This window comes from Odocoileus virginianus, chromosome 29 (assembly GCF_023699985.2).
Source record: "Odocoileus virginianus isolate 20LAN1187 ecotype Illinois chromosome 29, Ovbor_1.2, whole genome shotgun sequence".
NCBI lineage: Eukaryota > Metazoa > Chordata > Mammalia > Artiodactyla > Cervidae > Odocoileus > Odocoileus virginianus.
The window spans coordinates 18,835,793-18,850,577 of record NC_069702.1 but is presented as its reverse complement, the minus strand read 5'-3'; the positions used below and the strand labels follow the sequence as shown (position 1 = coordinate 18,850,577).

At 43.5% G+C, this 14,785-nt stretch overlaps 1 protein-coding gene across 1 annotated transcript in view; it reads right to left on the bottom strand.

Moving 5' to 3' along the window:
• The window catches only part of SCD5 (stearoyl-CoA desaturase 5), a 169,614-nt gene that overhangs the window by 52,981 nt on the left and 101,848 nt on the right, over window positions 1-14,785 (bottom strand). The gene's annotated exons all lie outside the window — the stretch shown is intronic.

Here is a 14,785-nt window from a genome sequence, read left to right as displayed (position 1 = left end):
AGCTTCAACTGGCCTGATTATTATCTTTCCCACTTTCCCACTTTCTTTAGTTTGACAAATATTTACTGAATGTTGGTATGTGCTAGAAGATAAAGAAGGAACAAGACAATCAAGGCTATGTCATCAAGGAGTTACATTTTATGGAGGCATAAACATAGATCAAATCATTTCAGATTGGAATTAGTCCCATGAAGCAGATAAGTATGGGGAGATAAAAGGACGACATTGAGATAGGCAAAGGCTTTCTAATCAGATAATCTTGCTGTTCAGTCGCCCAGTGGTGTCCGAGTCTTTGCAACCCCATGGACTGCACCCTGCCAGGCCTCCCTGTCCCTCACCATCTCCCGAAGTTTGCCCAAGTTCACGTCCATTGCACTGGACATGTATTCTTAGGCTGGGGGAGATAGGGCAGGAATGAAACAGGGAAAAAGGAATTGTCTCAGGGAGAGGAAAGGAGTTGGCACAGCCCAGGAGTTAAAAGAAGACCGGCATGTTTGATGGGTGGGGTGAAAGAGTGGTGCAAGATGAGATCTGAGAAGTATTGCGATATAATAAAGATATACCTGTCCCCAGTGGTTCCTGGCAGAGAGCTTCAAAATCTGTTGGAATTTCCTAAACAATAGAAGTGACTTGACTGCATTAATTAGCTGACTCAGTAGGGACCACTAGATAGCTTCAGGATAGGGGCTGGTCACCAGAACGATCAAGCATGTGATTAGAGTGCTGCACTTTGGGAGGAGAAGGGGACTAGAGATAGAGTTCGGTAACATGGCCAATGATTCAATCAACCAGGCCTTTGCAATGAAACTCCAGTAAAAAGCTCCGGATGCTGAGGTTCAGAGAACTCCCTGGCTGGTGAACCCACAGATAGGCAGGCAAAGTGAGGCCCCCGACTACATGGGGAGAGGTGAGGAAGCTCTGCATGAGGAATCCTCCCAGACCTCCCACTGAGTGTCTGTTCCACTGGGTTGGTTCTGATTTGTACCCTTTACAACAAAGCTGTAAGAGTAAGTATAGCCCTTTCTCTAGTTCTGTGAGTGGTTCTAGCAAATTATTAAACCTGAGGGAATTGTGGGAAGCCCTGAATCTGTAGCTATGAGGGTCCTGGAGACCCCTGCTTGTGGCTGGCATATGAAGCAGGAGCACCCACATGGAAGACTGGGGCTTTCCCTTGTGTTGTTTTCTAAGTTACTCAGTCTGACCCTTTGTGACCCCATGGACTGCAGCACACCACGCTTCCCTGTTCTTCACTATCTCCCTGGAGTTTGCTCAAACTCATGTCCATTGAGTCAGTGATGCCATCCAATCATCTCATCCTCTGCCCCCTCCCCTTCTTTTCCTGCCCTCAATCTTTCTCAGCATCAGGGTCTCTTCCAGTGAGTCAGCTCTTTGCATCAGGTGGCCAAAGTATTGGAGCTTCAGTTTCAGCATCAGTCCTTCCAATGAATATTCAGGATTGATTTTTTTAGGATTGACTGGTTTGATCTCCTTGCTGTTCAAGGGACTCTCAAGAGTTTTCAACACCACAGTTCAAAAGCATCAACTCTTTGGTGCTCAGCCTTCTTTAAGATCCAACTCTCACATCTGTACATGACTACTGGAAAAATCATAGCTTTGACTAGATGGACCTTTGTCAGCAAAGTGGTGTCTCTCCTTGTGTATCTGAAGCCAATGTGAGTGGTTAGTATTAGAATTATATTGAAGTGCACCCACGTGGGGTGGAAAAAGCATTGGTGTATAACAGCCTGACTGCACCAGGCTACCTATGTCATGATAACAAGGTTGGATTTCACTTCAAAGGCACCGATCAGTCACTCAGAGATTTTCTTTTCTTGTTAGAGAGTGGTTTCATTTTCAGTAAGTTTTTTGTGGCTGCGGTATGGAGGTGGGCAAGTGCTGGAGGAGGAAGACACGTGTGTGGGGTTTTTGCAGTAGTCCAGGCTGAGCTAGAGAGTGGCAAACATGAGAAGCACGCAGATACAAGATATAACTGTGCAGCAGAACCTAAAGAGATGGGCTAAAACACTGGGTGAGGGATGATTAGGGAGCTAGAGAAATCATGGAAGACATCCAGATTTCTGCAGGGGAAAGCTAGGAGAGTAGTTTCCGGGAGAGGATGGAGTAACAACTTTGATTCAAGGCACGTTGGTTTTAAGATGCCCAGACACATCTGGTGAGAGATGCCATACATCTGCAACGCGCCACACCAGATTTTCTTCAATCAGACCGATGTTCTACTACTCAGGGACTCGATGCAGTATATCACAATCATTTCTCTCTCAGCGCCGTGTTGTGCTAAGTTGCTTCTGTCATGTCTGACTCTGTGTAACCTTATGGTCGGCAGCCTGCCAGGCTCCTCAGTCCATGGGATTTTTCCAGGCAAGAATACTGGAGTGGGTTGCCATGCCCTCCTCCAAGGGATCTTTCCAAAGAGAGTGAAGTGAAAGTCACTCAGTCGTGTCTGACTCTTTTCCATCCCATGGACAAGCCCATGGAATTCTCCAGGCCAGAATACTGGAATGGGTAGACCTTACCTTCTCCAGGGGATCTTCCAAACCCAGGAATTGAACCCAGGTCTCCCACATTGCAGGCAGATTCTTTACCAGCTGAGCCACAAGGGAAGCCCAACCCAGGGATCAAATCTGCCTCTCTTATGTCTCCCTTTCAAAGTTGGGTTCTTTACCACTAGCGCCACCTGAGAAGCCCTTCTCTCTCTATTGTTGCTCAAATGTTTCCCTATCTTCCCCTGCTTCTTCCTTGCCATTGCAAATCCTTTTCACCTTTTGAGTTTTCAGCTCAAAACTTTCCTTCTGCATTAGGCTTTATCCTAATGCCCTAACCCATACTCCTATTTTTGCAGCCCTAAGAGTCAGTTTGAAGCTTTCAAGCGATTTAATGCCACATCGTCTGGACAGAGTCCTTCTTCATTATACATGAATCTAGCCTGCTCTAGCAGATCATAAGTTTCTCATGACAAGGGCCATTTCATTTTCATAGCCTGTGTTCTTCACCAGCACATAATGGTTTATGCACCTTTAAATTCAAAGAGAATTAACTAGCAGATTTACACAAAAAGCTCTAAAGAATAAATAGGAGAAGATAAAGGGTAATCAAATGTGTTTGCCTTGCAAAAGAGTTTTTAAAAGGCAAAAAATTTCCTCCGGCATATGAAACTATAAATTTTACTGTTAATTAAAATTCTTGATTCAATGACTTCTGTAGCTATTGTACCTCTGGAGCTTAATAAAGCATATAAAACAGCATCCTTGAAACATTCCTGTGACAAGAGCTCTGGTTGGCACTAGAAGGAACTAGAATAGTATGATTGAAAAGCCTGAACTTTAATAAACAAGAACCAGAGATGAAAAACAGCTCAGAGTCTATGGGGATCAGGTGGGGGATGCAGCTAATGGAAGGCTCCAAAGTAGCTGTTAGCTCTAGCTTTATTTAGCATCTTCATTAATAACTGGGAACAAGCCGTACACATTTAATAACATTTTTGGTTGGTGCCAAATTAGGGGGTGCTGCAGACATCATTGAGGGACCGAGAAATAACACAGATGGATCTAAAGAGGTTAGAAATAGGAAAAGAAATGATCACAATGAGATTTGATTCAGGCAAAATGCAAATGAAGGCAGCTGGGAGAGAAATCATCCAAAATGCAAAATAATCAGTGGGTTGGGAAACCTAGAAAGCAGCAACATAAGAGCGTCTGGCAGGAGAGCAGTGGAATAAGGAATAAGCAGTGACAGCCTGCCGGCTCAGCCCCAAGGCTTGGTGGCAGGTACGGAAAGAAATGGCTTGTCAAGGAACTGCACTATGACGCAGCCTCCTTCAACACCCACCAGCATTTTTTGGAGACAGTGTGGAAAATATAAACAAAAATAAGTATGATATTTGGCCCTTTGTTTATCAGTTGTTGGAGAAGGACATGGCAACCCACTCCAGCATTCTTGCCTGGAGAATCCCCATGGACGGAGGAGCCTGGCAGGCTACCATCCACAGGGTTGCAAAGAGTCGGACACAACTGAGCGACTCAGCACTTTTCAGTTGTTAGAAAGGGGACACGACTTAGTTTTTAATGCCCCTCAGCTTCAAACTTTTGTGGTTTCAGAAGAGACTGGCAGGGGGGAGTGGAGGTGGGGAGAGAGGTGAAGAGATGGTAGGGACAGAATACTGTTAAGATGCCCTGTCTCTGCACTTTTAAACATCTTAGGTGTGAAAAGAAGAGAGAAACATTTAGCTTGAAAATATGTTTCAGGATAGATTCCAAATGGACAGAACTGCATGTGAAATTCATCTTAAAAGTATCTTTCATTGCAGGTGTGGAGCCAAATTCACAGGTATAAGTAAAAATCTGGTGGCTATTTGTTTGCAAAGATACCCCCAACTTTACCAAGTGTTTCTTTCAATAAAAACTCTCTGTATGCCTTGAAAGTCTGTCATTATTTGCTTACAAAATTTAATTACCTTGAAATGCTTAGGAACACATCTGTAGTACAAAGAGGGTAAGATTTTATAAAAAGTCTCTGCTATATTTGGGAAGGGTAACACAAGAGACCAGACTAGTCTTATTGGTTGGCATGTCCGTCTACAGTTACTCTCTCTCTTCTCAGGCCCCCTCAGGCAATTACCTTTTTCTTCCCTTGGGATGGTTTCCCTCACATAACCTATTTCCACTGACCTAGATCGATAACAGAGAAGGAGGTGAAGCATCTTAGGCAGGCAGAGCCATCTTAATCTCTACCTTAAATGGTACATTTTTCGAGGCAGGAAATATGTAGTTTATCCTACCAGGAAGGAAGGAAAATGCTGAGCCCCATGCAGTAGCCCTGGGAGAGTTTCTTCTCTTTTCTGCCTCCCACCTCCTCCCCGTCATCTCTCAGAGTGTCTCTCAATCCTGATGGAGTCACAAAGCAGCATGTATATAACAGTGCTTTGATGAATCCACATATCACCAGAGACAATTGCCATTTCGTTCTCCAGGGGATCTTCCTGACCTAGGGATTGAACCCGCATCTCCTGCTGTTCCTGCACTGGCAGGCAGAATTTTTACCACTGGGCCACCCGGGAAGCCCTATTTCTACCTGACACCAGAGGTGACCAGGAGGACAAGATGCCCTCCAAGGAGATGGTGTGAGGCAGGCATGTGAGTCATCTTCCAAAACCACACCAGGAAGTCTTCTCTGGGCATTGGGGTCAGGACCAGTTCTGTGCTGGCTATTGACACAGTGTGAGGACAACCAACCACATTCATCCATCTCAACAGAAGAAGGAGAACCTGTTTCTGCCATGTGGAAGAAAGGCTGTGTATCTGAAACCTAAGGGAGCTGATGGGGAAGGCAGTAGAACCTGAAAGAGGAGCTTGGCATTGACAGTCAGGACCCAAGAGCCACGTAAGCTTCAGGATTCTTGAGCCTGTGGCATGTTCTGGGGTTTTCTTCTCCTTCTAACCAACAGTCACTGCATGCTGCTGCTAACACCCCAAGTCATCCTCGAGGGCACTGCCTCACATGCAGTCTCCCTCTTCGACACGCAGAGAGACCCAGCCTTAGGGGTGGGTTCTCGGTCTACGGCCATACCACCCTGAATGCGCCCGATCTCGTCTGATCTCGGAAGCTAAGCAGGGTCGGGCCTGGTTAGTACTTGGATGGGAGGAGTGGGTCCCCTTTCCTGAATCTGGTACAACATCTTTGGGGTCCCATGACGGCTGTCTGAGGCTCATATGTGCCATCGAAATGCATGAGGCATGTCGCTCCACTGCCGAAGCTTGCAGTGCCTTCCTGGTGCTTTATTTAATTTTTTTTGGCTACATCACATGGCATGTAGCATCTAAGTTCCCCAACCAGGGATTGAACCCATGCCCCCTGTATTGGAAGCACAGAGTCTCAGCTACTGGAACAACAGGGAAGTGCCCCCAGGGCTTTTAGAATAACATCCAAACTCCTTGCCACTCCTGGCAGAGCCCTGCACTGGTGTGGCCCAGCCCTCCTCTCTGGGCTCTCCTATGATCACCTTCTCCCTCACTCACGTAGAATAGTCACACGGGCCATCTGGCTGCTCCTTGAACGGACCATACTTGTTCCCACTTTTGACTCCTTTTATCTGGAATGCTCTTCCCCTACCTGTTCTGTCCCTCAGGTCTCAGTTCCCATGTCACCCCCTAGGTGACAATTTCCCTCACCATTCTCTCTAAAGGAGTCACCCTCCCGGGCATTCTTTATCATACACTGTGTTTCAATTCTTCAGCTCTTCTCTCTTTCTAAATACACTTGTTTATTCATTGCTCGTTGGGCTTATCTTGTGGTTCAGCTGGTAAAGAACCCGCCTGCAATGTGGGAGATCTGGGTTCGATCCCTGGGATGGAAATATCCCCTGGAGAAGGGAAAGGCACTCCAGAATTCTGGCCTAGAGAATTAATCTCTTTCTGAATAAGCTTGTTTATTCCTTGCTCGTTTATTTGCTTTCTCTCCCACTGGAATATACATGTTCATGAGAACAGAGACCTTGGCCTTTTCTTCTCCAGTGCTGGAAATGACATTTGGCACATGCATCTGCCAAATGAAGGATAAATAGACATTTGAATGCTGGGAGAGGCATAAGGGCATTGCAATGAGAGGGTGACCTCTAGAGTCAAGGTGCCTGAACATGAATTCCCCTTCTGTCACTTAAATCTGTATGTCCTTGGACAGATTACATAGCCTCTTTCAATGTTTTCATCTATTAAACGAGGAAAAGAACAGGATCTACTTTGTACGGGTATTGTCAGATGACTAAAATACTTAATGAAGTGCTGGAATGTAGTCAGTGCTCAGTAACTGTTGTTGTTTTGTGGTTATATCATTGCCAAAGTTCATGGCCCATGACTCTGAGATTCACTTGACCGTATTTATGGATCACACTGCAACTTCCACTTTCTGGTCTGACATGTAAAGAGCTTGGAAGTTATTTACTCTTATCTTTTGTAACAAGAAAGAAAAAAAACCCAGTAAACTGAAAATCAACAAGTCTTCTTAGATCTACCAGAAAATTGAGGCCACAGAGCAAACTGCTGCACCAAAAGCTAGAGAGACAGACAGACAGAATCACAGCCTAGATGGACAGACAGAATCAGCCACTAGCAGGAGCAGAGGCCAGGAGGAAAAGCCTGCAGCTGGCAGCAGCGTGGCAGGAATACTTTAAGCTGTAATTGACGAATTGCTGGAGGTTTAGTGTGGGCGAGCTTGAGAGTGAAAAGCTCATGGGGGGTCCAGTCCAGGTACCCCGACACTTTCATGAATCTTCCCTCCAGGAGCCCTACCAGGTTCTCACTATGATCAACCAAGAAAAATCCCCTTGCTCTTCCAGCAGGAGGAGAAAAGTAAACATTTTGAAACACAAGACAGAGCTCTCTGTTGCCCTTAGCAAGATCTGTTCTTAAGAGAAATTATTTCAGCAGAGCTTAATCAACCGGGATTTTACCAAAGCCTGACTAATCTGGGGGCGGGGGAGGGAAATACTCAGCTCCAGGCCAATGGAAGACTGGTACCTAATCATGGGATGGAGGAGATGTCCCCTCAAAGAACTTTGTACAACAGGGGACTCAACTGAAAGAACTGAAAGCCTTAACTACTGTTTAAGAAGTCTCTAGGAAGACCCAGCAACGCAGGGACAAGATGAAGGTCACTATAAAGGAAATTTTAGCTTCAACACCACAGACACAGCACACAGTAACACAGTCTAATTCCTAGCCAGATAAACAAAAAAACTTCACACTAAACCCCTATTTCCCCAGTTCCTGTTACTCAGTACATCACATCCAGCTCTTTACAAAAAATTACAGAATACGTCAAAAGCCAAAAATAGCATCTTAAAAGAAAAAGCAAGCATCAGAACCAGACTCAGATATGAGAGAGGCGTTGGAGTTATCAGACTGGCTATTTAAAATAATGACAATTGATGTGCTAAGGACTGTAACAGAAAAAGTGAACAGCATGCAAGAACATATGGATATTATAAGCAGAGAGGTGGAAAGTCTAAGAAAGAATGAGAAGAAACCAACAGAAGTCAGAAAAACTGTAACAAATGAAGAATGTCTCTGATTGGCTCATCACTAGACTGGGCATGGCTAAGGAAAGAATCACTGAACTTAAAGACATATTAATAGCAGTCTCCCCAAACTGAAATGTGAAGAGAAAAGATGTAACAGAGTATCTGAGAACTGTGGGACAATTATAAAAGGTATAAGTTGTGTGTAATGGGAATACCAAAAGGAGAAGGAAGGAAAGAAAGGAGGGAAGGCGGGAAGGTGGGAAAGAGCAAAAGAGGGTGAGCAGGAGAGAAGAAGGAACAAACAGTAGAAATATTTGAAGTAATAATGGCTGAAAGAGATGTTTCTAAAATTAAAGACAGACACCAAACCACTGATCTAGGAAGTTCAGAGAGCAAGCACTAAGCAGGATAAATAGCAAAAAATCTACTGTTGAGTGTATCATATTCAACTGGAAAAAAATCAAAGACAAAACGAAAATCTTAAAAAAAACCCAAGAGTGAGGGAAAAAAAACCACCTTACCTGTAGAGAAGTGAGGATAAGAATTACACCAGGTATACCAGGCTCCTCTTAAGAAACATATCAGCAAGAAGAAAGTGGAGTAAACTATTATAAATGTTGAAAGAAAAATCCACATATTTGAATTCTGTACTCAGAAAGTTATTCTTCAAAAGTGAAGGGGAAATAAAGACTTTCTTAGACAAACAAAAATTGAAGAAATTTGTCACTGGTAGATCTGCCTGGTAAGAAATGGAATTCTTTACAGAGAAGGAAAATGGCCCAGGTTGGAAACTCAGATCTACACAAAGAAAGATTATTAGAGAATGAATAAATGAAGGTAAAATAAAAACTTCAAATTTTATTATGCTTAATTGATCTAATAACAATAACTGACTTGCAATAAAAATAGCAAAAATAAAATTGGTGATTATAGCTTATGGATGTATGAAATGAATGACAGTGATGTCATAAGGAACAAGAAAGAGGAAGTGGGAATATTAGCGCAGTACCATGAAATGGTACAGTGTTATCTGAAAGTGGACTTGGATTAGCTTTAGATGGATGTATTTTGCACTCTAGAGCAATGATTAAAAGAATTTTAAAAGAAGTATAATCAACATATCAAGAGAGGAAAGAAAATAGAATCCTGTAAAATGTTCAAATAAAACCAGGGAAGACAAAAAAATGACTGGAAGACAAAAGAAAGAAACGAAAGAACAATGAATAGCAAACAGAAATATGGTAGATATTAATTCACATATATTAATAATCACTTTGAGTGTGAATAATTGGTCTAAATATACCAATTAAAAGACAGGGACTGCAAAAAAAAAAAAAAGACAGGAACTGTTGGGGTGGATAAAAGGATAAGATCCAACTAAAAGTCGTTTACAAATCACACTGTTGAGCATCACAAAAGAACATTCATGTGTAAGCCAAGGGTCAGGAGACTTAAGTTTCAGTCTGGTCTATCCACTAACTAGTTTGTGACCTTCAACAAGTCCCTGATATTCTTTCAGTTTAGTTCAGTCACTCAGTCATGTCTGACTCTTTGCGACCCCATGGACTGCAGCAGGCCAGGCTTCCTGTCCATCACCAACTCCCAGAGCTTACTCAAACTCATGTCCATTGAGTTTGTGATGCCATCCAACCATCTCATCTTTTGTCATCCCCTTCTCCTCCTGCTTTCAATCTTTCCCAGCATCAGGGTCTTTTCCAAAGAGTCAGTTCTTCACATCAGGTGGTCGAAGTATTGGAGCCTCAGCTTCAGCATCAGTCCTTCCAATGAATATTCAGGACTGATTTCCTTTAGGATTGACTGGTTTGATCTCTTTGCTGTCCAAGGGACTCTTCAGCATCACAGTTTAAAAGCATCAATTCTTTGGCACTCAGCTTTCTTTATAGTCCAACTCTCACATCCAAACACAACTACTAGAAAAACCACAGCTTTGACTATAGCTTTTTTTTCCTACACAAAATGACGGCGAAGGATGTGCCACATCTTCTCCTTTGAGAACTCCAAAATTGCAACTCACTGCTGAACAATCATTAACAGGAGAAAGTTGGATCCCACCAAAAAAAGATACCCCACGTCCAAGGGCAAAGGATAAGCCCCAACAAGACGGTGAAAGTTGCTCAGTTGTGTCCAACTCTTTGCAACCCCATGGAGTTAGTCCATGGAATTCTCCAGGCCAGAATACTGGAGTGGGTAGCCTTTCCCTTCTCCAGGGGATCTTCCCAACCCAGGGATCAAACCCAGGTCTCCCATATTGCAGGCGGATTCTTTACCAGCTGAGTCACAAGGGAAGCCCAAGAATACTGGAGTGGGTAGCCTATCCCTTCTCCAGCAGATCTTCCCGACCCAGGAATCAAACTGGGGCCTCCTGCATCGCCGGCGGATTCTTTACCAACTGAGATATGAGGGAAGCCCATCAACAAGATGGTAGGCAGGGAAAAAGTGCATTTAAAATCAAACCCCAAGGGTGAAACAGATCACCAGCCCAGGCTGGATGCATGAGACAAGTGCTCAGGGCAGGTGCACTGGGAAGACCCAGAGGGATGGGATGGGGAGGGAGGCGGGAGGGGGGATCGGGATGGGGAACACATGTAAATCCATGGCTGATTCATGTCGATGTATGGCAAAAACCACTACAATATTGTAAAGTAATTAGCTTTCAACTAATAAAAATAAATGAAAAAAAAAAAAAAAAACCTGAAAAAAAAAAATCAAACCCCATACCTGCCACCTCTCTTTACCTTTCCATAAAACAGGAGGACATAGGCCAAATCCCTGTAGTTCCCTTACAGATTGAAATCCAGTGCCTCTCTACTAGGGTCTGATTAGTAAATGTGGACAGTAAGGGAGGGGACTAAAGGGGGACTAAAGGGGACTAAATCATCTACAGGTGCTTTTGGTTGGATTGAGGTCACAACAGACCCAGCTGCAGCCAGCAGGGGTGTGTGTGCATGAACACAACAGCCCAAATCCAAAGCTGTGGGTACTCTGTGAAAACCAAACTCTTGGAGACCACTGGATGGCAAGAATCCCTCACCCACGTCCATAGTTGACTGGAGAAAATTATAAGAAGTTCACAAGCAACCTTTTGAGTGACTTATATCCTACTGGTAAGGAAGGAGAGTCTCTTGGACTGCAAGGAGATCAAACCAGTCGGAAACGACTGAGCGACTGGAGGAAGGAGAACAAGCCAGACAGGAATTCATGGGGTCTTTGCTGAATGCAAGGGTATGGAGGGGACAGAGGATTATTACAGCCCCTTATCTGGCATTCCTTGCCCATCATCATCTTTTCAGACTCAGCTTTCCCACTACTGCCCTCTCCCCCATACACAAGTCCTCTGCAGAAGAAAGAAAAAAAGAAGTTTCGAACATTTCAGTCATATTTTTAAGATTGTTCTTGATTATCAAGATCTCCATTGGCAGCATCTAGCAAAAGCCCTGTTGATCCTCAAACAGAGATAACCATGGCATAACTTGTCTACTTTGGCCAAAGGCATGACTATTCTTAAGGAAGAAAGCAGAAGAGAACCTTTGAAACAAGCTTTTAAAATGCAAGGGGACATCAAAGGGAAACTGAATCAATGATGCTGCAATAAGTTAAAGTTGCAGGTCAGTACTCTAGACTGGCGGATCACAGCACACTTTTTTAATTTTCCCAGGTGGTTCTCTCCCTAAGGTTAAGTGGCCTGAATCAACTGCATTCTTTCCTCTGACTCAGGCATTATATGGAACCTGGCCCTTTGCTGATCTTACGGAAGACACCGCTCATCTAGGTCGAAGTCCCATTGTTACAAAACTGCAGACGCCAAAAGCAAATCCACTGGGAAACATCTCATTAGATGGAAGCCTACATAAAGGCAAGGTTTGTAACTACGTTTGCAATCACTGTATCCAGTGTGCCTAGTTCAGTGCCTGCCACATTGCGGGTGCTCAGTAAGTATGTGCTGAATTAATGAAGAAATCCACTACAGATGCGGGCCTGGGAGAAGCATGCATAGTTCAAATTTGATGATTTCTAAAAATACTTTGTTGTTGTCTTCAGTTGCTAAGTCGTGTCTGACTCTTTGCAACCCCATGGACTGCAGCATGCCAGGATTCCCCGTCTTTCACTATCTTCTGGAGTTTGCCCAAATTCATGTCCATTGAGTTGGTGATGCCATCCAACCATCTCATCCTCCGTCACCCGCTTCTCCTCCTGCCCTCAATCTTTCCCAGCATCAGGGTCGGCTCTTTGCACCAGGTGGCCGAAGTATTGGAGTTTCAGCTTCAGCATCAGTCTTTCCAATGAATATTCAGCACTGATTTCCTTTAGAATTGACTGGTTTGACCACCGTGTTGTCCAAGGGATTCTCAAGAGTCTTCTCCAGCACCACAGTTCAAAAGCATCAATTCTTCAGTGCTCAGCCTGCCTTGTGGTCCAACTCTCATACCCGTACATGACTACTGGAAAAACCATAGCTTTGACTGCATGGACCTTTGTTGGCAAAGTGATGTCTCTGCTTTTTATATGCTGTCTAGGTTTGTCATAGCTTTCCTTCTAAGGAGCAAGCATCTTTTAATTTCCTGGCTGCAGTTACAGTCTTCAGTGATTTTGGAGCCCAAGAAAATAAAATCTGTCCTTGCTTCCACTTTTCCTCTTCTATTTGCCATGAAGTGATGGGACTGGATGCCATGATCTTAGTTTTTTGAATGTTGAGTTTTAAGCCAGCTTTTCCCACTCTCCTCTTTTACCCTCATCTATTATTTCATTTAACAGTCACTGAATATTTTCTGTGTGATAGGTACTAAAATACAGAAATGAGTAAGGTGGTTGCCAGTTCTCAAAAAGAAGACTGGAACAATATTCACTGAGTGCTACTATAAGCTAGGCACTTATTATTCATTATTTCATTCTCCCAATAACTGTGTGAGGTAAATATCATTACACCCCCCACTCACCTTTTTCAGATAAAGGAACAGAGACATGAACAAAAGCCTACATCCAGCAAATGGCAAAGCCAAGAATTAATTCAGTGACCTGGATACTTCCTTTGACAATATATTTTCTCTTCAAAGTAAATTTAAAATCACAGTGTGATGTTCTTCTCTATGTGATGTTTTGTTAAGGAAACTTAAGTTTTTAAAAACTGAGTTACAAACAAGTTTTCCAAGTTTCATTTGGAAAAAGAGGTTTAAGCTCTAAACTTCAGGTTATTTATGTTGGAAAACATTCCAGTAATAGAGGTGCTTTATAACTACATGAAGGCTTGAAGGCTTCACGTAGTTGAAAGCTAAAAATAATAAATTGCTTGAACAAAATAAATGAAAATTACTGAGTTAAGTCCTGAATAGCATCTAAGACCTAAGTCAGTGAGTTTCTAAATTATAATTATCATAACTCATTGTTCGGGTAAACAAAGCCCAATACTGAACTAAGATAGCTGAATTCAGAGTGAAGGGCAGCATAGTTCCCACTGCCAACAGTGAACAAAAAGGACGTGGAACTGAGAAGCCGCCAGCTGCTCCTCTGTGCAAACAGCTTCCTCCCGGGACCCTGGTGCTTATTCCCAACTGCACTTGAATTGTTCGGTAGATATTCATAATACGAACTGTGATCCCTAAGTGATGTATTATGCTAGATCCTTTTTGCTTTATAAATGCACAAACAGGAGGGAAGCCTGAATTGGGAAATGAATTCTTAAGACACAAGAGCAACTTAGAGAAATATTCAAGGTCAGGCTGTCTTGTAGGGATGGGATGCCCATTGTACAGGTGGCCACCTGACCTGCACATCTGAGTGTCAGAGAGAGACTTCCGGGTCACCTGTCTCCCTGGGTCCTAAAGCAGTTTGGACCATTTCTTCCCAACAGATTGAAAATACACAGGACCTGGAATCATCTGTCCTCATAACATGGGCAGAAATTTTGAAAGCAAGTTATTCTCACCTACCCTTTTTGGATCAGATGAGGAACTGGGAAAACAGAGATTCATGATCAGTCCAAAATTCCAGCAGCTCAGAAAGTGCCCGTGGTGGTGGGAAACGGTCTAGGATAGGCAAATTCTTCAAGTATATGGCCCAATCCTAGTGCAGTCATGACCTGTCTTACATTTGTGTCATGATTTCATAACGACTCTGAAATTGAAGTCATATTCTTATATTTACAGATGAAGAAACTGGAGATGAATGAATCAAAGCTAGCAACCATGAGAGTCGCTCAGTCATGTCCGACTCTTTTGTGACCCCATGGACTGCAGCCTGTCAGGCTCCTCTGTCTATGGAATTCTCCAGGCAAGAATACTGGAGTGGGTAGCCATTCTCTTCTCCAGGGACTCTTCCCAGCCCAGGGATCGAACCTGGGTCTCCTGCATTGCAGGTGGATTCTTTACCATCTGAGCCACCAGGGAAGCCCAGCAACCATCAGAGTAAGAATTAAATCTTGAGTCTTCCTAATCCACATTGAGTAACAGACTTTTCACCACAAACCTAAAGCATGACCTCAAGAATATGTGTTGTAGGAGCAACGACTTTGGAGTTAGACCTGCACTGGCCTATCTAGATGTACCATTTTTTAGCCATATAATTAGGAAAGTTCTTTAACATCATGAAGCCTTAGTTTCCTCATCTGTAAAATGGGGACATGCATTACACCTAGCTTGTGGAGTTATGGTGAGGATCAAAGGCATATCATATGCATATAGCACACTCAGCATAGAAACTGACCCTCATTAGAGCCAGACAGATGTTGAGGGTTTCAGG